Source organism: Euprymna scolopes, chromosome 8, assembly GCF_053919585.1.
Source record: "Euprymna scolopes isolate OS-2025 chromosome 8, ASM5391958v1, whole genome shotgun sequence".
NCBI classification, from domain to species: Eukaryota; Metazoa; Mollusca; class Cephalopoda; order Sepiida; family Sepiolidae; genus Euprymna; species Euprymna scolopes.
In genome coordinates, this window is record NC_136489.1 from 111,040,258 (window position 1) to 111,066,241 (window position 25,984).

The window sequence follows — 25,984 nt, forward strand, 5'->3', positions numbered from 1 at the left end:
AATTTTTAAAAATTCAATTTACTATTATATAAACCTTAATTGTGCTGCAATATTTTATGTCATAAATTTATATTTTTTACTAGAATATCTTGCTTTTTTATTTTGCCACTTTTAACAACTATTCTTTTTTCTTTTCTAAGCTTAATATAAACCATATTACTTTCCGCACTCGCATTTTTTCTATGTAATCCATGATTTTTTTCAGAACTTGCATTGAAATGATAGTTTCTTTTCTGTGTTCGATACTATACGCATTGTCAACAATCCATAAAACATTAATACCAACTTCTTAAATTGACTAAATTAAAAAAATCAAATAAAACCCGTATGTAATAAATAAACAGAAAGAAGGGACAAAAAAGAGAGAAACAGAATTAACAGGCGCCATCGTAAGTGAAATTTTATCAGCCCTAGCACGACAAAGAGCGTCACTTTTGTTAACTATCTCTATATATAACCCAAATAATATGGCACGTGAGCGACGTTTTCGCTATGATTTATGAAGGTGTCGACGACAGAAAAAGTTGTTATGGTAACCAACAACTAATCAGAAGAAGTTATCTCTAAAACGTCAATGTTAAAAAAGTAGCTATGATTACCAAGAGTCAATCAGAAGAAACCGTCTCTCATGTTCATTACTAATTTTGAGGATTTTTGAGCAGGAGTAATTTTATTTAATTGGAATTCATTATTGAGATGAGTATTATTTATTAATTTTATTTAATTCTGACTATTATTATCATCTTCTTCTTCGTTGTTATTTCACGACGTTTCGACCAACTATTCCTCTGGCATTCGTCAGGTGGTAGGAACTCCGAATCTACTAAGTGTATCCTCAGCAATTACTGCCTTCCCCGGTTACCACCTGACAAAGGCCAGAAGAATAGTTGGCCGAAACGTCGTAAAACAACTAAGAAAAAGATGAGGCTAATAGTCCGCAATAAATAAAAATTAATAACTAATACTCATCTCAATAATGAATTCCAATTAAATAATATATATACCATTCGGTACGGACCTCACTATGGAGGTTGTTTGTTTGTTAGTTTTTGTTTTACAACATATCAACCCTTTTTAGGTTATTTAATGCCGAATCCAAAGATATATTTGTTGTTTTCAAGTCGGTTTCTATTTAACCCATAGTTGGGACCCCAACAGGTACTACCACTCCGGGTCAAAGTGGACCTGGGAGCAATGGTAATTAAAGGGTGGCTCCACACCCCCCAAAGCCCACAAGCTGGGGCCTCACCACTGGATATAGTTTAAGGTCATATCCAGGACCCCCATTGAGGGACTTTTACCCTCTGCAGGGGGGCAGTCGGCGTATTCTAATGCCCCCCGCACTATGGAGGATCAGATAATAAATAAACATGAATTTGTTAGACCAAAAATTCAACCTTAATCGCTTTCTGGGCGCAGTTGATAGAGACGTTGAATCTCTACGTTTCCAGGTGAGAATTGTCTGCAGATAGCGGTCTCAATCCTACCCGAAGTCGGCCAGAGGCTTATTTGGCGAAAATGTGGTGAGAGGATAAAAACTACGGAAGAATGCAGTTGGGAGAATCGAAGTTCCTATCTGTCTCGGTTACCACCTGAAGAAGGCCAGAGGAATAGTTGGCAGAAACGTCGTGAAACAACTTTGAAAAGGATTAGTATAATAGACCGCAAGAAATAATATTAAGCTTTAATTTTATTATAACTTTGTTGTTTCATGGACGAAAATGGAAAATGTTTGTTTCAAAATAAAGAGGAGAAGGTGACTCATGAAATGCAAAAATTGTTGGAAAGTTGGTCGCAAAATGAGTGAGTGATGAAGCTTTAAAGTAGTTCTAAATGAGTAAAGCTAAACTTCATCATATATCCAAACACTACCGGGTTTGAATTATATATATATATATATATATATATATATATATATATATATATATATATATATATATATATGTATGTGTGTGTGTGTGTGTGTGTGTGTGTGATTATCTATTGATATTATTAAAACTTCTTTCTCGTGTGAGTGTTATACTCAGTAGAATATATACGTATCAGTACACTTTGATGTATTTCCTGTTCGGTGCTGTAGATTCTATCTCTCCGGAAATTTGCTTCTCCTCGGATTCCATTTCGGCTGACGTATCATCGTCGTTTATGTTAAATAGGAGGCGCCATTTTCATCTTAAATACAGATAGGATTTATTTTAATTTCATATAGAGACGAACAGAGGTTGCCCGGATTTACCCGGCTGTCAAATGACGCACAAAAGGATTTATTGGTGTCCACTCTATATGGCAAATACACGTTGATTTGAGGCTTCTGTAATATTTGCTGAGGTAAAGTGTAAATTAGTCACGTGTAAATTAAATCTTTTATACTAATGGGGAAGCGATTGTTAAGGTGTGAGTGCAATTAGAGGATAAGAGTTAAAAACTGCTGTTTGGATGGTGACCGTTTTTACGTAAGGATTGTAAATAATTGATTTAATGGACGAAGATTTCTTATGTTAATTATATTCTCAAAGAAGATGGCACTGTAAGTATTTGTTTACATTAAGTCTAATGACCACCCTCCCAGGGAAGCAGATTCATGATGCCTTGTTCCACTAATAAGATGTTCTAAGAAGTAAACTTAGTTCATTAAAGGTCTGCTTGCTTTTTTTAAATTTTTACTAGAGAGAAAGAGAGAGAGAGAAAGAGAGATAAAGAGAGAAATTACCAAGGTTCTTCGTAGTTGCAGCGGTCAGATGTTTACTTGTACACCATCATAGGAATCCGAATATTCTATTATAGGTATTAGTTTGTCCAGGATTTTACTGGTCAAAATCTTTCTAAAAAAGCAATCACCCGAAGTTTGCTAACATCCGAAGTAAAAGCGAGTTTTGTTGAATCATCTGGATTCGAACTTGAAACACTACGATCACTTCATTTAACTACGATCACTTCACCTCCCTATACATGTGCTGAAGGTTTTACAGAGCTATCAGGGTATTGAGCTTAGTCCAGCCTCTACAATCCTCATTTTTATGCAGCAAAGATAGGCTAGCAACAACTCTTGTGTGCGAGACGAGAAAATATATTTTCGACAAGTTGTGAAGATGGCGCTGTATTCTGTTAAACATAAAACAGGGTGCTCTAAATGTCACCCTCTCAGTTATGACTGGACTAGTCCATCTTGCGACGAATCTGGTTTTTATGCAGGTAAAGGGTTGCATCAGGAATCGGATTCTTTCTTGACCGATGAGAAACAACCAACCATTTTTCCATGCGATGTTTGCAAAAGATTGCACGTAAGTCTTCTATGTCAGATACCAGTCAAAAGTTCGCCCTGTGAGCTTATCAAAGATTGGAGCTTTTGACGAACGGAGACAGGGTAAGTTTTAAAGGCTCAATTTTTTTTTTTTTAACTCTTATTCCTTATTGTACAATGCGCTCAGATGGGAGAAAATGAAAAATATGAACATCGATTCCCTTTTGAAGATATCAACAAATCACTTCAGAGTATTATTTGCAGCATAATTTATGGAGATAATTAGTGTGAGAATTCAACCATGCAGAATATAATAACTCTCAGGAACGGTATAAATATACCAAGAGGTACCACTCTGGGGCGTATCTCGTAGGACGCCAGCCGAGGTTCAGACTTCGGCAATCAGTCAGAGAAACCGGAAATTTCTCTGGCGTTTTAGCTTTCAGACTGGAACAACTATTCTGGATACTCTAGGAGGTCTATTTTTCTAGGCTTTGTTTTCCAACGTTCGACATGAGCAAGTTTATTACCTGTTGTATAGGGAACCCTTACAAGTGAATGTCGGCGGATCTAATCTTTTAGGTGTGCTGCTTATGTTTTCCCATCATCCGACCTTGTGTCCAATTCACTCAGAGTGGGAGAGAGATAAAGGCTGTATCATGTAGGACGCCCTATTTGTACAAGTGATACAGCTCTCGTTTAACGTGTATTCTCTTCTATTGTAAAGCCTTTTTTCGTTGCTGACAAATTTTCTTTTATTAAAGGTCACCCTGAACATTTTGATACATTTATTTTTGTAATCATCACTCTGCCATTTTTACAAGTATTTTGCTGAAGTGTACACTGACGAACTAAAAGCTCTTGTATTTCTGACTAAAGCGATAAGTAGCAAAATCCCACCCCTATATTGTAGAGACCTCTAGATGCCGAAAAAAAAACTTCTACCGTCTTTTAAATATAAAATACTTTTACAACTATGTATATCTTTTTTTTTTTAATTAATCTTCTTATCAGCTTGTTCAGGTAGGGATGAAGTATCCTACAAAATTCCAAGCATCTACTCGCGCTTACTCAGATATGCAACTTTCAATAGTACAGTTTTGCTTTCGGTTTCGATTCTAGCTGATGTCATATTTTTTGTTTGTTTTTTTACTTTTGAAACCCCGATCATATAATATATATATATATATATATAATATATATAATATATACGAAATTTTGACGAATTAAAATATCATATTTAAGCGTATTTTGCGATCTGGCGCTAGTAGTTACATATGCAAACCGACTCTAACTGTCCCTTTTAAGTGCAATTATTTGAATCTCTCTTGCAGATGGTTCGCCGGTTATATTTGCCAGGCATGTTTAGAAATTCTTTTTAATGGGGTCAGTTGCTTGTATATCTACTGGTGTCATCCTGTAATTGAACTCTTGTATGTTCAAGAAGATTGTATTTGCTTTATAACCTCTGTAATTTTAACAGATGCGACACACGGTGTGAATAAACTGCGTCTTGAAACGCACCTTATACCTGTCACAAAGACCGTATTTTACAGTTTAAATGAGGCAAGTGTTTACTGTTCGAGTGGTTTTGTTGGCTATAGCACTTTACTCAAAATCTGCTTAATCATTTGATAATGCGACACAACGATTGTCATATTCGCCGCTCCACACACAACCGTAGCATTGCCTATGAAAGAAATTATACAAAGCCAATGTCATAGATAGGTGAAGAGAATTTCCGCCAAGGACTCAAAAGATAAGTGATTGCTGCTGTCTTGCTATTCTAGTTGACAAGATAACAAGAACGAATCTATTGTGCATACATATCCTTCTAATCTGCGCGTGTAGCAATGACAATCATATCTCAAAAGAAAAGCGTAACAAATGAAGAAAGTTATAGAATTGTAAGTAGGTGGATCGCCATATGAATTACGTGGATGCAAAAATTATATCAAATAAATACGAAGAAAATATGTTATAAATAATTATTATTTTATTATTTCCATACGTTGTAGATTACGCTTTCTTGCAAGGCCGCATTTATAGAGCTTACATTTGCGTAGGTGTGTCACGACATCATATTGAAACGAATTATCTAAGAGTCAAACTAACAACAGATCTCGAATCCGCTCCTTCCAACAAAAGTCCTTATTGATATCGGAAGTTAATGAACTTTCATTAAATAAATCAGTATTTAAAATTATGTTACGTAAAACAACATTCAAAACAAAATTTATTTGCTTTTAGGGTTTCACGGTATGTAACGTTGTCCGGCAACCAATACGTTGTAACCTCAGTCGAAAAGGAGACAAAATAAAGTCAAGAATTTCACCTCGTTTTTTTTTTGTTGTACAACAACATTTATTTTCGCATGTTTCGTTACCACTGTGACATGAGATTGTCTTCTGGAACGTGTTTTCTAACGTACTCCACGCCTATATCCCTAACGTGATCTTTTTTTTAAGTATTTATTTTTTTCTACTGGTGATGTTATTTCGTATACATTTACTTATTTGCGCCAATGCTATGTTTTATTAGAAGCTAACCGAACACTATGTAATATCATTTAATCTATTATATAAAGAAGTATATAATATATTATACAAAGTCGAGATATATCTGTGTTTGTATATCTCTTTTTTATTTGTATTTTACTTCAGTAAGTTTTAAGAGATCAAGGGGCTCCTTCCTGGAGCTAACACTTGATTCCGTTATGATTTAAATTTATATCCGAGGGCTCTTTTAAGAATCGAGACTGTTCCCTTTATGGCTGCTATTTGTATTTCATTACAGCTTGGTCTTCCAGGGATTGCTTCTAAGTATTTATGAAGATTCTTTTTTATTAAGCCAGTTGCTCCTATCACAACCGGTATAATGTTTATTTCTTTCAGAGACCATGTCGTTTTTAGATCATTTTTAGGTCCTGATATTTTGTTATCTTTTCGCGTTCAGCTCTCTTAAGGCCGAAATCATTTGGGACTGTGACATCGACAATTAGTGCAGTTCTTTCAGGCTTGTTCCATATAACAATATCTGGTTTGATGTCATTGTCTTTTATGTATCTGCCTGCCTGTATGTCTTTGTTATAGAACACGGTCACATTTCTGTTTGATGTTATTGGTGGTGGTTCATGTTCCCAGATGTTCGGCGATCTGTCAAGTTGCATCTCTTCCCAGTGTTTGTGTGTGTGTGTATATATACGGCATAATCACGTTAACACACTAATTTTCATTAGATCACCAAAGGTAAGCAACGCTGAGCCTGGCTAGTATCATATTGGTGACCATTTGGGAATTCTAGGCGCTGTATGTTCTCTCCGCTTATCTCGGCATTATTTCCAGTCGTCCTGAACTTTTATTTGCCACTGGTAATTAACAATGCCGATTCAGGAGAGGTGTGGTTGGAGATTGCGCAAATCTAGCCAAATACATTCCACGTCCAGGCACCTTTACAGTGGGTATCCATAATCTGGCAAGACTGAAGGAAGTTACAATATAGGTCCGCCAAAAACTTTTGTACTGCGTAGCGAATATGTGCCAACTTGGCATCGTTAGAAAAAGCGATCTCTCGGACAAATAATATCCCAAAATTAGAAAAAATAGTCAAATATTTCGTGTATGATTTTGCTTTGTTTCAAAGGAGTCACTTAAATACTGTTTCTTTCTAAATAGTTTCAACATCCGTGCATGCGTCAAACATAGTTCTCGGAATTAGTTCAAATACAAGAGTTCTCGACGTGTTTTCGTAATCAGTGCTGTGGCCAAATGGATGTAAACGTTGTCTTATAATCATTTGTTTTGAGGTTTACGCAGGCCTTTTTTCCATTAAAAAAGTTTTTTTTTTAAAAAGAGGGGTGTAAAAGATTGTTTTGTAATTTGTTCTATTTACTGGGATTTTTTTTTCACCGGCGGCTAAATATATTAAAACAAAAAACAGTTTCTTATTTCGATTTTTTAACTGCCGTATAAATCAGCTGAGTGCTCAGTTTTTATTTAAAATAAACAAAAATTCCAATCTAATTACGATTCTTTACTTAAGACACAAAAACCATTCATTCATTTTAATTTTTTTACAGTTTAAAAATTCTTTAATTCATTATTGCAAACGACAATTTGGGACGCTAAAACAACACAAAAACATTAATAACCATCAAGAAGCTGACGAATTGCAGATTGAAATGTTTTGACGACTTTTCAAAGAAACTAAGTTTAAGCTGACCAATTAAATACTTACTTTTTAGATGTTTAAATGAATATTATATTTAAGTATTTTTAATTTTACATTTCTTTTACATTTTCAAACTTCACTTTTTTAAATTTAGTTATAATTTATCTGCCATAATTTTATTTATTTTACAAATGGTGCTTTCAATTCTAGTCATATATTTTTTATACATAAAAATATCATAGCTTAGCAGATTTTACGATCACGGACCCTACCTTAGCTGTCATAATATTGTTTTTTTTTTCTCGATGAATATGCTCTTTAAGTGTATTTTACGACCGGACAACGTCTTCCTCGCTGTCACATTTTTTTTTACGACCGGGCAACGCTCCTCACCCCGCCCCGTTTCACAATATTTTTGCTCCCCAACTTTCACTATGTTTTCGACCAGGCAACGCCGCCCCCGCCCTGTTTCAGAATTTTTTGACGACCGGGCAACGCCGGGCGCCTTTACGCTAGTTATTATATAAATCTTTAATGTCTGTGTGCGTTAGTATGGCCGCTAAATTTTTTCTCATCCACAGCGTACACGCACGAAGATGACATTGTTAGAAAGAGCGATCTCTCCGATAGAAATTATAGAAGAATTGGAAAAATAATCCATTGTTTCGTTTGGAAATATCGTTTTCTTTAAAAGGGGAGGGGGTGAGATAAAACCCTTGCTTCTGCCGTGATTTGGAAACCACGTGTGCACTAATCGTTGTTAATTTGTTTCGTTTTAAATAGTAAAATTTGCGAAACTATAATGTCTGTGTAACCGTGGTCACATCATTAAAAGCGTTCGATTAGAAACTTCAGTTATGCGACGATGCACTCGGCACGCGTCATTTTTCTTTTTCTTTTGCTTATAAAATTTGGCTTTTGATTTTGCTTCTAGTTGATGGCACCCGGGTCTCTCTTTTTTTTTTACTACCGGGCAACGCCGCCTCCACCCTTGTTCCTGTTGGCATCCCTCCCCTCGCTTTTACAATCTATAATTTTAAAGCAGATTCCACAACCAGCAACGCCCCATCTCCGCTGTCAATTTTTTTATCTGGCAACCCCCCTTCCTTGGCCCCATTTTCCCAATTGCTTTTTAGTTTTTTAACGACCAAGCAACATCGGACGCTCCCGGGTTGTATTATTTAAAAGGAAAATTGTTTTATGAGAACTGTATCAAAAATGATAAATATTCACTAGTATTTTAAGTGTTAGTTTTATTCTATAAAACAATAATAAAACGATAAATCTCTTCGAAATGTAAGAATATTCCCACTTCGACTCATTTTAAGTAGGTCAAACAATGTATATGCGTTTAATTCACTGTCCTTCAGACTAAGGGTTCTCGTTCAGCATTAACATTTTAAGATTACATAAGATTCGAATATCATACGAGGCCATTTTATCGTAGTTTTATCTATAATGTTTTAGTTATTTCCAAGCCGACATTGATCATTCCCACAAACCTTTTTTTAATTAAAATAGATGTAAAAATGTTGACTTATAATCATGATTATAAAATGTAATAAAGTAAATAAGAAATCCGGCATAGACGGGTACTGTAACTAATTATTAATGTGCTAATCACGAGAAAAAATTTAATTATATTTTATTAAATACGTAAATGTACTTCTATCTGCTAGAAATTTCTTGTGGAACATACTTGGGTAGCAAGCATGTAGTTGTAGATGTGTTAAGAACGGAAATGTTAACGTAAAGTGACTTATGTATGACAAGTGTTTGACCTTCATAACTTAAAAAAAAAGCAACGTATAATGACAAGGTTTTGACCTTCAAATTTTTAAAATGAGGCATGTACAATGACAATTTTTTGTGGAAGCTAAAGTTTATAAGCGAAATAATATGAAGCACAATACACCAAACGAATATTTTAATGGGGTTGTGTTGTATGACAAATCGAACGACCAGTCATCAAACATAGTGTAAACAACGAAGAATTCTGCATCTTGTAAGGAAAATATAAATGGTCTTAATCTGGCGATTTCTTCATCTAATATACCCAATATATTAGATGGCATTGTTGTATTTTCACCAATGGAAGAGGATAAATAGAAAGTTCTATATGTTGCATTTTATAGTCAGCGCGACATAGAAATTGTGTTTTTACGTAAACAACGTCATAGACAATAAACAGAAATTTAATAAAAAACAAAAACAAAGGAGAAATGAAATGTATAAATACTGTATGCCTTTGGGCAATACAGATTGCAGCTTTTGCACCCGGGTATAAGGTAATATTATTTGTTTGCTAATAAGATAAAGAACATATAAAGTCATGTTTGCAATTAGTGACAGCAATTATAGATACATGAAAAAACACGTTTTTCTTTTGATAAAAGCGTGTTACTTTATTACATCCATTTCCATGAGGATAAACCTTCTGTTTACATTTACCGATCCAATAAAGATATTAACTTGAAGAATATTTGAATATTTTTTCGTAGTTCATTCTTATCAAACTCTTTACATACGATCACCATATTAGTCTTATTTTAAATTCCTGGTATGTTCATTGTACGCGTTGTAGACACACGATAGTATTTATCGTTGCTCGCATCAGTGTTCATTACTGATTTTCCTGCATACTTTTTGATATTTCCATAAAGGTCATCTAATTTATTGATTCCAGGTGGGGAACGTGTTGGCTTGGGCCTGGATTGATTGATAGTCTTCCTCATTTGCGAAAGCCACGTCGACTTCTAAATTGTCTGGATACCTCTCGTTTTTTTCCATTTAGCTAATCTGCTATTCGTTTGTTAAACAGATGTGAAAAAAATGTTTTTAATAGTCTACTAAAATGCTCTTCATTGCAAAACTGTAATACAGACGAAGTGGGTGTTTTCTATCATTGCACGTAGTTTAGAGCAGCTAACACGCAACAAAAAGAAAAAGAAAATTATAATTTTTTTTGTGTATTGTTTTATATCTTTATTTTTGTAGATTTCTACATATTTGAGATGAGGAATGGTTATTCGTATTAGAAAGATGTATCAGACTATTGTTTCCACTTGTTATTTATATTAAAATTAGATAACAACAACGATAACAAGAAATAGTCGCTGCAAGAAGTGTAAGTATTGCGGTGGCAATTGTTAAAAGTATAAGCCTGAATATTCGTCCGATGTACTGCATAAATTATGATTACAGTTGTCCAACAGAAGAATATATTGATCTTGAAAGCGAACAACGAGAAAAAGCATTTTTTTTGTCTGAAAACATGCACGAAGTATTGGCTTAAATTGCTGCCAAAGAAGAATCGCATGCTATGGGTAACACATAAATTTGTGATTACCATATATCATGCAATATGCTAAATGGAAAAATATCGATTAGTTCTTTTATTAATCAACATTGTTTGCATTGCAAAAGTGGTTTCGCTAATGATCCAATCTGTAATCGCCAATGTTTGATTAATGATTTTTAAAAATCGAAATGTTCATGTAAGCAAACAATACAGTCTTATGACATATTTTTTAATGATGTAAACTTATTGCCCGTGTTTCATGTTTATGTAAATTCTAACATAGCTAATGTGTGTATATATTAACGGAAATAACTTTGTTTTATCTGCGTGTCAAATATGTTTAACATATTTAATAATATCATGATTTAATTTAAATTTTATGGTAAAGTTAGGAAAGTGTATATGTTTACAAACTCGCAAGATTTCTTCCTAATAACTGCTGTCAGGGATAATGATAATGAAATAAATAAATTATTTTGTAGACTAAAGGCACATTGGGAGGGTTAGATCATGAAAGAGATGTATAATAAAATAAAAGATACACAAAGAGTGAATTACAGAAGTGAATACCGGGAAAGTAACAGTAAAACCACAGGTAAACATAGGTAACAAGTAGGGCTCTGACAAGAGAATATTCTTTTCATTATTTTGACTCTCGAGTATATATCAGTTAATATCTTGTAGGTCTTTATATAGACTGATGTGGTTCTCGATTGATTAACTGAGTCTAACACTGTTTTATATATACTCGAGAGTAGAAGAATGAAAAGAATATGCTGTTGTCATAGCCCGAATAATAAGATAAGAAAAAGAAGGCAATTACAAAGAAAAGGCACGTGAGAGATAAACATTGGCTTAGAGGAAATGATGGATAACTAAAAGGTGACAGACCCAAGGTAAAGGAAGACACAGAAAGAGAGAGAGAGAGAGGAAGAAAGAGAAAGGGGGAGAGAAAGAGAGAGATGGAGAATCAATGTGGACAATAGCGATAAGGAAAGATAATGCGAGAGATAGACGCGCAGGAATATCCAAAAAGATAGAGAAGTTAAAAATAATAGAAAATGAGATAGAAAAAGACGACACCAGTTTAGATCAAAAAGGAGTAGATAGGCTCTGCCATACTCTTTCATTTACTATAAGCCAGTAGAAGAAGTGAGGCTGCAGGGACTCATCAGAGACGCCCAGTGCTTAGCCTTGTTTCCTGACTGGGGAATGAATGCCGTCTCCCACATTTGCCTTATTTCCTTCCCGTACACGTGGGCATCTTGGGAGTGCTTGTTTACTATACTTGCTAGCATGATTGGATTGGTCCGCTCCTGTCGGACAGGTTTGAGGGTACCGGTTTCACAGTTGCTCGTTGATGTTTCTGACTGACAGCACAGGAGCCCTAACTCTTTGGTAGCGCTTAGAGCGGCTGCTCTATCATCAGTTATATAATATTGAGATGTTTGTAGTGCCATGTCGGGCATGGAAATAGACCCTGAACTTATTGCCCGTGTTTCATGTTTATGTAATTTCTAACATAGCTAATGTGTGTATACTCGAGAGTAGAAGAATGGTGGGCATTTCCGAGACCATATTCCTCTGGATGGGGAGTCAGCTGATGGTCCACTTGTGTTGCATGATAGTTGCTATGCACATTCGTTTTGCCTAGCACCTCACCCTAGATCTGAAACTATGAAATAAAATGAAATGACAGTTCAATCCAAGAAAACGTTCGAACCAGACACACACTCAAACAATTCGCCTCCTCTCTTGAGGAGGACTTAGACTAACTTGGAGGATGCAGAATCATTTCTCCTAGCAAACTCCCTGGATATATTAGCGCTATGTGAAACTAATTTACACTCGTCCATCCCATCTAACATCTTTAAAATGTCTGGTGATCTTCCACTTTGTCGTAAGGACTCCGACAGACACATGCACGGAGTCTATATTCGTAACACCCTCCCCATATCTAGGGAATCTAAACTAGAATCAGGTAACCAAACCTTCATGTGCTTTAAACTTACTTTAAAACATAGCGTTAGCTACCTGTATTCTCTTTATTGCTCTCCATCAACCCAGGACCGTAGTATACTCAATCATATCTCTGACAGCATAGATGTAGCACTCTCCCTTGACACTAGCGTCCAAAATACATGTATTTGGTGACTTTATCGCCCACCACATAAATTGGCTTGGCTTCTCTAACTACACTGACACAGCTGGTAGCATCATCCATAACTTTGCTATATCCCATTCCCTGACACAGTAACATTTCAGAAACGTCTCCTAGATCGTCAGGACCAGCAAGCCTCACTTTTGGATTTATTTCTGACAACTGTTCCTGATGATTGTGTAACAAATACTCATTGCCCACTCGGGAATGCTGATCATGCTGTGATAATGATAGACATTACTCTAAACTTCGACCCCAAGTTGATGAATCGTTGCTCAAATCGACAAGGTACTACAATAAGGCTGACTGGGATGCAATTAGAGATCACATCAGAGACGCCCCATGGGGAAATATCATTTCTCTTCCAGCAGAACAGTGCGCAAATGAGACTACTGAATGGTTCAAAGCAGCAGTCGAAGCACATGTTCCTAAACGGAAGTTCTATAGTAAACCCCATTCTCCCCAATGGTGTACTTCTACATGCGCAGATGCCATTGCTCAGAGGCAACATGCATACCGTAGATTTATCCGGCAAAAGTCCTGTATAAACAGACAAAAGTATATAGAAGCTAGAAATAATTGCAAGAAAGAAGTAGCAACAGCTAAGAGTAAACATACTGAAACCACTAGCAAACGCATTACAGCGCAAAAATTAGGAACTCGTAATTTCTGGAAGATCTACAACAGTGTAGTAAATAACGGGCAATCGACAATACCCCCACTATCAAACAATCTTGAGCTTGTTTGCAATTGAGAAAGCTTACATGCTTGCCCATCAGTTTGCCTCAAACTCTACCTTGGACGCAGCAAGCCATACTCTCCCTAATTTTCCTTTGCGGACTGAAACCACGCTAGATGATCTGAAGATCACGCCTTTCCAAGTACATGATATTATAAAAAAAAAACTAGACACCTCAAAAGCATGTGGACCTGACCTTATCCCGGCTGTGCTATTAAAAAATGCTTCGCTGGGGTCGGTCTTGTTATCTCTAAACTCTTTAACAAATGCCTTAACGAATTTTGCTTTCCTGCCTGCTGGAAAACTGCTTCTGTGATACCAGTTTACAAAAACTCTGGCGAAAACACTGACCCTTTATATTATCGCTCAATTAGCCTCCTCCCTCTTTTAGCCAAAATATTTGAGTTCTTAATTAATCAAGCTCTAGTCCACTACCTTACGGCTGCTAAACTTCTATGAGACCACCAATATGGATTTAGGAAAGCCCGTTCTACTGCAGATATTTTAACTGTAATCTCTGAACGTTTATATCAAACACTGGATTAGGCAGGAGAGCGAAGGGCAGTAGCCTTTGATATATCTAAGACTTTTGACAGGGTATGGCACGATGGTCTTCTGATGAAAATTTAATCGTATAGTATTACTGGACGAATGCTTAGCATAATTAGATCCTTCTTAAACGAGAGAAGAATCCAGGTTGACCTCGATGAGCATACGTCAAAAGAAAATTTGATATAAATGCTGGTACCTCAAGGATCGATTCTTTGACTATTGTTATTTCTGATATTCATAAATGACTAACCTGATAAAATTGTCTCTAAGATGGGTATATTTGCCGACGCCACCACGCTCTATAGCAGGCACGTGGGGAAAACTAATGAGCAGATATCTAAGGTAATGGCCAAAACCCTAGAGGAAGACCTTCAGTCTGTAGTGGGCTGGGGTCAAAAATGGATAGTAACATTCAACGCTGCCAAGTTCGTTTCCTTTAATAATTACATAAAACCTTACCAACCACCAAAAGCTATGGCTAGAGTTATTTTACCTGAGAGCACTTTTTTCAAGCTCCTTGGCTTAACGTTCACAGGAAACATGAACTGGAATAGATACATTGATATCATTGCTAAGGCTACTGTAAAGAAGGTGGGATCTCTCTGTCGTGCTAGAAAGTTACTTACGCCTAAAAGTAACCTCTACCTCGACAAAGCCACCATTCGCCCATATATGGAGTACTGCTGTCACATTTGAGCTTGTGCATCTGCTACTAGTCTTTGGCTTCTGGAGAGGGTTCAAAAGAGAGTAGCTTACCTAATAGGTCCCGAACTGTCATCTAAACTTCAGCCCCTGTCCCACCGACGTAATTTTGCAACCCTCTGCCTGTTTTACAAGTATTTTAATGGTGGATGCTCTGACAAACTACAAGGCATCGTACCCCCTCGACGTAAATACCTCCGACAAACCCGACAAGCAGCGAAGTCACACCCAAAACAGTTGAGATCCTTAGATGTAAGAAAGTCTTTTACTCTAATAGCTTCTTCCCACGAACTGCAGGACTTTGAAATTGTCTTCCGGTATCCTGCTTCCTCAACTGTACTGACATGCAGAAGTTCAAATGTAATGTAAACAGACATCTTACTACTAAACTTCCAACATAGTACCCCTGCAACTTAAGTCTCTAATAGTAGCCCCTACATCAAAATGGCAACGTGCCTTATTTGGAGTGAAAGTTTAATAAAAAAAAGCGAGATCGAGAGACAAAAAGGAGAGGAAGATAAGAAAAAAAAAGAGAAATATCAGTGATATTAGAAAAAGAGAGGAGTTGAAAAAGATAAAGTAAAAGTCAATGCGATATTTCAGGTTGACAAGGAAGTTCTTGCGGTTTTTAACTTTTAAATTCAGATGAATATATCTCAGCTCAACCAAAAATTTATTGATCGAAATAAGCACCATCAGAATCAACACACTTTTGCGAACGTAAAACAAGTGGAATTATGCCATGGCACTTAAAGTCGTGTTTTCGTGGCAATGAAGTCGATGAAGGCATTTTAGATATCGCTTAGGTTTTTGAAGCATTTCACACGCAGAAAGTTGTCGAGATGCTTGAAAAAGTGGTAATCAGTAGGAGATATGTCTCGAGAGTATGGTGGATGAGGCAGATTTTCGTAGTCCAATTCGTTCAACTTCTGCAGGGTCGGTTTAGAAACGTGCTGCCTGGTATTTCTGGAGGATAATTGCGCCTTTTCAAATGATTAATGGTGGGTGTTGTTGGAGAAGTTTCTGATCCATTTCATCCATTTCTTTGCAGTCTTTTGCCGTAGTAATGATTTCGCCTGCATTCAAAATACTGTAATAGATGAGACCGGTCGCAGACAACCCAACAGTCAGTATGACGTTTTTTTAGTGCAAGTCTGGCTTTGGGAAGTGTCGTAGAGATTTGTCGGTGTCTAATCTCTGAGTTGAGCGTCGCCGGTTGTTGTAAAGAACCAAGTTTTCCTTGCAAGTCACAACCAACTCCAGAAACGGGACATTCTTATTGCGGAAAGGAAAGTAAGATGACACTTCATCACAGCGTTTCTTTTGGTTGTCGTCCAGTTCATGAGGCACCAATGTATTAAAAATTTTTTTCTTTTGTCTTTCCGATCTCATTCAACTTGTTGGAAATCGTATGCGTTACGCCAAATTCAGAATTAATTAATTTGCGTTGGAAAAAGGGAAGTAATTTACATTTAACCTAGGAGTTATTTCCTGTTAAGTTATGAGATTGTATTTCCCTGTTTGAATTTCATAGATGAAGATGACTGTTTTATGTTTACAAAAATCAAAAATATGGTCAACTTTCAGGAAAATTTTAACAACTTAGAAACTTAGAATATTTTGTGCATCATAAGTAGTATGTCACCAAACCCTTCGCCGGCAATATTTTTTTTTTATGTAGTACTTATAATCCCGGCATTTCCAGGCAATATATATATATATATATATATATATATATATATATATATATATATATATATAGAGAGAGAGAGAGAGAGAGAGAGAGAGAGAGAGAGAAATAGATAGAGAGAGAGATAGAGAGATGTAGAGATAGATAGATAGGTGTGTCAATATATATATATTGACACACCGTTTTTTTGGCAGATCACCGAAGTTAAGCAACGTTGAGAGTGGTTAGTACTAGATGGGCGACTATTTGAGAATTCTAGGCGTTGTATGTTTTTTTTCTTTACATGGGGGTCATCACTTATCAAGGCCCGAAGGCCAGTCAGGGATAAGGGTTATTGCGTGTACAGTAATTAATGAGATAGTATCGTAGCAATCATTAGTATTGGGGGTTTTGATAAAGTGTCTTACTTAAGGGGGCGGTTTGTCAGGAGTTTGTTTATGTTGAACTTGAAGACGTCCAAGTTGTAGACAGGTGGGAAACAGGCAAACGGCAGAGAGTTCCACTGGCGTGCAGTTCTAAGAAAGAAGCTTTGCTCATGGAATCTACGTTTGGATTTAGACACAGATAGGGAGTGGGAAAATTTATTGACAGTAGTTTCAGCGAGATGGGGGTTTCCTGTGAAATATTGGCGAGGGGGGACGAGGAATTGGAACTCCGACGAGCATCTGCCATGGAAATAGCGACAAAACAAAGACAGGCCGGCAACATCTCTTCTGCGGGAGAAAGGTTGCAGGGAAGAGAAAAGGGCATCTCCCACTAAACCACGAAGTCTATTTTGCACTCTCTCAAGGCAAGATAGGCTGTTTTAGCAGCTCCTGCACAGATGTGGCAGCAGTATTCCATCTTTGGACGTACTTGGCTTTTATAAAGATAGAGAATTGCATCAGTAGTGAGATATCTTCTGGGGCGGTAGAAGGATCCCACCATTTTCCCAGCGTCCCTGGCAACAGATTTGATGTACGTGTTCCATTTTAGATAAGGAGTAAAGGTCAAACCCAGAAGCTTGTAAAAACATGGAGCCTCTCCAAGACGAGAGCCATCCATTTCAATTGATGCCAGATGGGGATCAGAGCGTTGATGATGTAAAGAGAGAAGCTTGGTTTTGGATGCATTAAAAGTGACCAGCCACCTCTTCCCCCATTGTACCACGTGCTCAAGATCAGAGGAGAGAGAATTAGAGAGAACTGTCATTTGCGGCCTTTGATTTATTGCCATAGATGTTCGTGTCATCAGCATAGATGTTAAAGAATGATTTAAGTATGTGTTTTGGGAGATCATTGATGTAGATCAGGAAGAGAGTTGGACCCAGAATGGACCCCTGAGGGACTCCAGCATTAATACTGTGGGCCTCTGATTTCTGCCCATCAACCACTACTCTTATGAACCTATCAGAGAGAAATGATTTAATGATTGAGAAAACATTTCCAGTAATACCGTAGCTCGAAATCTTGTGAAATAGGCCCTTATGCCATACCTTATCGAAGGCCTTCGACATGTCAAGAGCAATTGCCCTGGAAAGAAAACCTTTGTCAAGAGATTCACTAATCCTGTGAGATATAACCGTTAGCACATCTGCTGTAGATCTTGCAGAGCGGAAACCATATTGCGTGTCACTAAGAAGGTTGTTTCTGTTGAGGTGGTTGACTACTTCTTTATTTAATATGGATTCCAACAACTTACTCATGACACACAGGGGACTTATTGTTCTGTACTGAGAGGGCGATAACTTTTCACCTGAATTCTTAAATACAGGGCATACTGATGAGGTTTTCCAGGGTGTTGGAAAGCACTTTTCCGTAAGGCAACGTTTAAACAGTTTTGTAAGTATGGGGGCAAGTTCTGGTTGGAGCTTTTTCAGCACTATAACTGGAATGCCATTAGGGTCAGTTGCTTTACTGGAATCAAGGTTCTTGATTAGCTTGGCGACCTCACGCACAGATATTTGTATGTTGCATAGCGTGTTGTATGTTATAGGAGGACATACAGGGAGGTGATGGTCATTGTCGCTTAGGGTAGAATTAGCTGCAAAGTTCTTGGCAAATAGTTTGGCCTTGTCTGATGCTGACGAGATGACCTCAGGTCCATTGATGATAGTTCTGATAGAACGCACACTTCTGTTCAAGATCTTGTTTGCTATTTGCCAGAACTGGTGGGAACCAAGCCGCTGCTCAGCTACTTTGGATTTAACAGACTGAGCATATGGCTCTCTTGCATGTTTTATTACTCTTTTACAGTGGTTGCTGGCAGTCCTGAAAGCAGCTTTAATCTCAGTACATCTATTACGTTGGTAGCTATAAAAAAGTGATTTCTGTGCGCGATGGCAGCTGCACATTCAGGGGAAGACCATGGCTGGCTGTTAGGTTTTTGTTGGAAATTTTGGATGGTATGAATCGGTCTATGCCTGTAATTAACCATTCGGTCAGGTCTGATACTATAGAGGACACATCCTTTTTAAACATGGAATGCAGAGGTATGTCAGATATGAATGTACGGAAGCTATCCCAGTCAGCCATAGTGTATCGATATACAGTACGGTAGAGAGGTACGTCTGAAGACTTATTACATTTCATAAATATCTTAACTGCTACAACAGAGCGGAGATAGAACGGAACATGAACACAGCTCAGGGGAAGTTGTGAGGAAAAGGTCTAGAAGGCTTGCATATTGACCGGGTGTATCGGGCACACGGGTGGGTTCGTGAACAATCTGAGTGAGGCCATAAGCAATGGCAAAATCGTGACAAAACCTCCTCTCGTCATCGGTTTTATTTGAGTGGGCCAGCCATTCCACATTATGGGCATTGAAGTCACCGCAAATGTGAATGTTAGCCGAAGCAGACAGGATGTGGTCAATTTTCTAAGATATGCACTTAAAGATAGTAACGCCACTGTTGTGGGGGCGATAGAGGGCAAATATAAATGCAGTGGTGTAAGCTAGTGCAACCCGAAAGCACATGTAAGTTAAATTAGGGTCTTCCCTGGAGATATCCCTACCACATGGAAAGCCATCTTTGATGTAGGCACATATTGGGGGTCAGATTAAGATGCTAAGTTGTGTGTTCTCCGCTCATCTCGGCACTGCTTCCAGTCGTCATGTACCTCCAATTGCTACTGGTATGCAATAATGTTGACTCAGAAGAGGCGTGGTCGGTGATTGCGCAACTCTTGCCACATAAATTTCACTCGCAGCTGCCCTTACAGTGGGTATCCATAGTCTTTCAAGACTTACAGATTAATTTGCGGCCACCGCTTCCGTAGTCAGGGGGTAGAACTGCCGACTGTCATCACGACGGTTCTAGGTTCGATCCTCAGCTTGGGATAGGTGTTAGTCTAGCGGCACTGATGAGTTGTGAAACAACGAAACAGATCTGTATGTCGTTGACTAAAATATATTTTATAAAGCCCCCCTCTTGGATTGAGCACTATCGTAAATAATCTCACTCGCCACTTAATTTAGCTGAAAAAATGCGAAGCTCGCGTGTTGTTTACAAACAAACGTTTGAGCCCTCTACGAGCGGCGGACGGATGTTTATTTAAATAGACATTCGGACAGATTAATTTGCGGCCACCGCTTCCGTAGTCATGGGGTAGAACTGCCAACTGTCATCACGACGGTTCTAGGTTCGATCCTCGGCTTGGGATAGGTGTTAGTCTAGCGTCACTGATTAGTTGTGAAACATCGAAACAGATCTGTATGTCGATGACTAAAATATATTATATATATATATATATATATATATATATATATATAACTACTTCATTTACTCACATAAGTAGCTTAATCACCATATATATTTTATAAATTACTATATATATATATATATATATATATATATATATATATATATATATATATATATATATATTTGGTCTTTACTCTAACGTCATCTCATACATTTCCCACATTTTCTATATTGGAACGTGAACAAGTTTCATTTGACCTCTCCCATAAGTATCTAATCGGTGCAAAACGAATCAAGCAAATCACAATGTTGCTAATAAACGTGCGTTTACTATTTAAGGATATTTCATGTTTCTATATCTATTTAGCCACCACATTATTCAGTAATTCCATTATTAAGAATTCTCTTTGGTTTTATTCAACACCTTTCCTTTCTCAGATAATCTTGGTAAGTGCACTTAATGGCTTTCATGGTATTTTGCCCATATCACGACTGACAGATTTCAACTCCATGTTGGAAAACGGTTATCTTCTCTGTAAGGTCATTCCTGCTTCTTCTTTTCTTCTTTCTTCTTTTCTTCTTTTTCTGCTTTTTTCTTCGTTACCATCGTCTTCTGCATTTTCTTTTTCTTCTGATTCTGCTTCTATGCCTACGTTTTCTGTTATTTTTCTTTTCTTCTTCTAATTTGATTCTTCATCACCTTTTTTACCTTTTACTTCTCTAAATCTATTTCATAATCATTATCATAATTTCTTCTTTTTTCTCTCCTCCTTATATTGCTTCTCTTTTTTTGCTTCTGATATTTCTGTTACTTCATTTTCATCCTCTGATTTTTAGTCTGCTTATCCTCGTTCTTTTGCGGCTTCTTAGTCACCTTCTATTTATCTTTTTCTGTATTTCCCATTATCCGTTTTCTTCGTTGTTTTATTTTCTTAAATCTTATTTCTGTCTTTCTTCTGATTTTTATTCTTCTAAAACTACTATGATTATTATTCTTTTTTTTTTTTTCGTTTTTTCTTTTTTTTTTTCGTTCAATCTCTCCTGCTTCCCTGGGTATTTTTCTTGTTTATCTTCTTCAGTTAATAATTTTACTTGTTCTTCTTTTTCTTCTTTTTCTTCTTCTTCTTCATCTTCTCCTTATTCTTCTTCTTATTCTCCTTTTCTCCTTTTCTTCTTCTGCTTCTTCTTCTTCTTCTTCTTTTTTCCTGTCCTATTTTTCTTCTAAACACTATACTACTACTACTATTACTGCTGCTGTTGCTCCTCCTCCTACTACCACTACTACTTATTTTCCTTCTTTTTCTGTTAGTTCTTATCCGGTCACATATTACGAATGAGCAAAACAACCAACTTATCATGTGGGTCAAAAGCGTGTACTTTCATAACACACATCGGGTTCTAACTGACAAAAATGAAAAATAGGCCTTACTAACATTGCGCTAGCATAAAATAAACAGAAAAGAAGAATCGCAACTAAAAGGATGGAGCTGAGAACACTGGCGACGCTTATTATATATAAAATTTCTTTACATATAATTCCTACCCAATCTCTCGCTGAATCTATCTCTCTATTTTTTCGCATCTTACTTTTAATGTTTATCTCCAGCTATCTTGTTTGTCTTCTTCTATTAGGTCGAAGAGAAAGTTCTTACGGCATTTTTATTTCAAATGATGTTCTTTTTCCAATAAGTGTTCGTAATAAAATATTTATTTTGTTTATCATTTTAAAGAGCGTTTGTCACTCTATTTAATCCTTTCAAAGCAATCATGTTTTCTTTTCATGGAATACAAGATGGAATTTTTTTTTTAATCCGTACAATTTTCTTATTTCAATTCAAGCTAGGCAAAAAAAACAGCTGAAACAGCTCGCAGTATGAACAAAGCATTTGCGATGCACAGCACAACGGTGATTTAAGAATTTTGAGAGTCTTGAAGATGATTGGCGTAGTGGTCGGCGATGAGATGTTGACAATGATTGAAAATGATTAAAAAAAACAGATTGACCCTTTTGCCTTTTTTGGGGGAGCTGGTTTCCCACACATTAAAAACGACCTCGTGTCACATTTTGATTTCATTTGAAAGCAAATAAAAACTAATAAATAGAGAAAATGATTTTTATATGAATATCAATGCACCCCCCAAATCAAATTTATATATATATATATATATATATATATATATATATATATATATATATATATATATATATATATATATATATATATATAAGTTTCGTGGTTCAATTTTAAATTTTGAAAAACAACATATAGAGACATATATTCGATTTAAGATCATGTGCTACAAAGAAAAAAAATCTTCGTTACTTTTCTCTCTCTGTTTCCCCTCTCTGTCCTGCTCTAAGCAAGTCTGACGACCTAGTCCACAAACTCCAAAATTCCATCATGACAAGTTTCAAGAAAAAATACACGATAAAACCCGGATCTGAAACTTACAACGTAGACCCCCACTACCATGTCTCCTTCTCCAATATCAGGGGTCTACGTTCTAACCTTCCAGAGGTTGAAGCCAAATTACAGGAGACTAAACCAGACCTTTTATTTTTAAGCGAAACTGGAATTGGACAGACTATTTCCCTAAATGAGTTCGTAATTAAAGGATACTCTAACCTAACTTCCAAATCTGACCCCCAAGATCGCCATGGCATTGGAATGTGTGCCTATATAAAAGATGGCTTTCCATGTGGTAGGGACATCTCCAGAGAAGATCCTAACTTACCCTATATGTGCTTCCGAGTAGCACTAGCTCACACTACGGCATTTATATTTACTCTCTATCGCCCCCATAACAGCGGAGTTACTATCTTTAAAAGCATATCTGAGAAAATTGACCAAGTTCTATCAGCATATCCTTCAGCTAACATTCACGTATGTGGAGACTTCAATGTTCACAATGTGGAATGGTTGACCCACTCAAACAAGACCGATGATGAGGGGAGATTGTCATGATTTCTCCATTGCTTATGACCTCACTCAGATTGTTCACGAACCCACCCGTGTGCCCGACAATGACGGCCAGTATGCAAGTCTCCTAGACCTTTTTCTCACAACTTACCTTGAACTATGTTCAGTTTCCGTTCTGTCTTCTCTTGGATATTCCGACCACTCAGTTGTATCAATTAAGAGAAAAATGAAATGTAATAAGTCCTCGGACGTACCTCTCCATCGTACAGTATATCGATACACTATGGCTGACTGGGATAGTTTCTGTACATCTATATCGGATCTTCCTCTGCGTTCCATGTTTAAAAAGTATGTATCGTCTATAGTATCAGACCTGACAGAATGCTTAATTGTAGGTATAGACAATTTCATACCCTCAAAAAAGTTCCAGCAAAAATCTAACAGCCAGCCATGGTTTTCTCCTGAAAGTGCAACTGCCATTGCGCACAGAAATCACTTTTTCCACTGCTTCCAACGTAATAGATCTATGGAAACTAAAGCCGCTTTCAGGACTGCTAGCAATCATTGTAAGAAAGTAATAAAGAACGCAAGAAAGTTGTATGTTCAGTCCGTCAAGTCCAAATTAGCTGAGCAGCGGCTTGGTTCCCACCAGTTTTGGCAAATTGCAAACAGAATCCTGAACAGAAACGTGTGCTCTATCCGAACTATCATCAATGGACCTGGGTTAATCTCGTCAGCATCAGATAAAGCCAAACTCTTTGCCAAGAACTTTGCAGCCAATTCTACCCTTTGCGACTAAACCGCCAACCCCCAATATTTCCTCCTGTATCAGAAAACACACTATGTGATATACAAATATCTGTATGTGATGTTGCCAAGATAATCAAAACCTTGATTCCAGTAAAGCAACCGGCCCTGACGGTATTCCAATTATAGTACTCAAAAAACTTTAACCAGAACTAGCACCCATACTTACAAAACTGTTTAAACGTTTGTCTTAAGGAGAATTGCTTCCCATCACCCTGGAAAATCTCATCAGTATGCCCTGTATTTAAGAATTCAGGTGATCGTTAACCCCCCCTCTCAGTACAGGCCAATAAGTATCCTGTGTGTCATGAGTAAGTTGCTGGAATCTGTGTTAATATAGAAGTAATCAACCATCTCAGCAAAAATAACCTTCTTAGTGACACACAATATGGTTTCCGTTCTTCTAGATCTACAGCAGATGTGCTTACGGTTTATCTCATAGGATTAGTGAATCTCTCGACAGAGGCAACTTTCTAGGGCAATTGCTCTTGACATATCAAATGCCTTTGATAGGGTATGGCATAAAGGTTTACTTCACAAGAGCTCCAGCCTATGGTATAACTGGAAATGTCTTCTCAATTATTAAATCATTTCTCTCTGATAGATTCATAAGAGTAGTAGTTGATGGGCAAAAATTAGAAGCTCACAGTATAAATGCTGGAGTCCCTCACGGGTCTATCTTGGGCCCAACTCTTTTCCTGATCTACATTAATGATCTTCCAAATCACATCCTTACATCATTCGTAGACATTTTTGCTGAGGATACTACCATCTATGGTAGCACATCTAAGACAGTAAACGACCAAGTTCTCTCCGATTCTCTCTCCTCTGATCTTTATCACGTTGTACAATGGGAAAAGGAGTGGCTGGTTACTTTTAATGCATCTAAAACCAAGCTTCTATCTTTACATCATCAACGTTCTTATCCCCATCTGGCATCAATTGAAATGAATGGCTCTTGTCTTGGGGAGGCCTCAAATTTTTACAGGCTTCTGGGCTTGACCTTTACTCCTGATCTTAAATGGACTACGTACATAAAATCATTTGCCAGGGACGCTGGAAAAATGGTTGGATCCTTCTATCGATCCAGTAGATATCTCACTGCTAATGCAATTCTCTATCTATATAAGAGCCAGATACGTCCAAGGATGGAATACTGCTGCCACATATGGGCAGGAGCTGCTAGAAAAGACTTGTCCTGCCTTGATAGGGTTCAAAATAGACTTCGTGGCCTGGTGGGAGATCTTTTCTCTTCGCTGCAACCTCTATCTCACAGAAGAGATGTTGCGAGTTTGTCTCTGCTTTATCGTTATTTTCATAGAAAGTGTTCGACTGAGCTTCAATCTATGCCCCCCTCGCCAAACTTTCACAAGGAACACTAGACTAGCTGAAAACATTATCAATAATTTTCCACACTCTTTATCTGTGCCTAAACCTAAACATAGATTCCATGATCAAAGCTTCTTTCTTAGAACTGCACGCCTGTGGAATTGTCTTCCGTTTTCCTGCTTTCCAGCTGTCTATAATATGGTTGTCTTCAAGTCCAACGTGAACAAGTTTCTGATGGAGCCGTTTCACTTAAGTTAACAAATTTACCGAACTTCCATTACAATCGATTACTATATTGTCGTTTTGACTACTCTACACTCTTTAACCCTTATCCTTGAGTGGCCAATCGGCCTTGATAAGTGGTGACGCCTATGTAAAAAAAAAAACAAAAAAAAAACGAATAATAATGGACAACCCAGGTTGTATCAACTTCTCTTTTCGTATAATTTTCTACATATAATTATCCGCAACCACTCAAAAAACTATTTTCAATAATTGTGCCGAAAAGCAAAATTACGTCCATTCGCAGCTCAACATTTTGCAAACTGCATTTCATTTACTCGGATGATATGATCCATTGTTGAAAATTAATGGATTACGGAAATTAAAATAACCCCTTCTATATATTCCTTTGTCAAGCAATAAATTCTAATATCGAATATATGCCTCTCTATGTTTTTTTTTTTTTC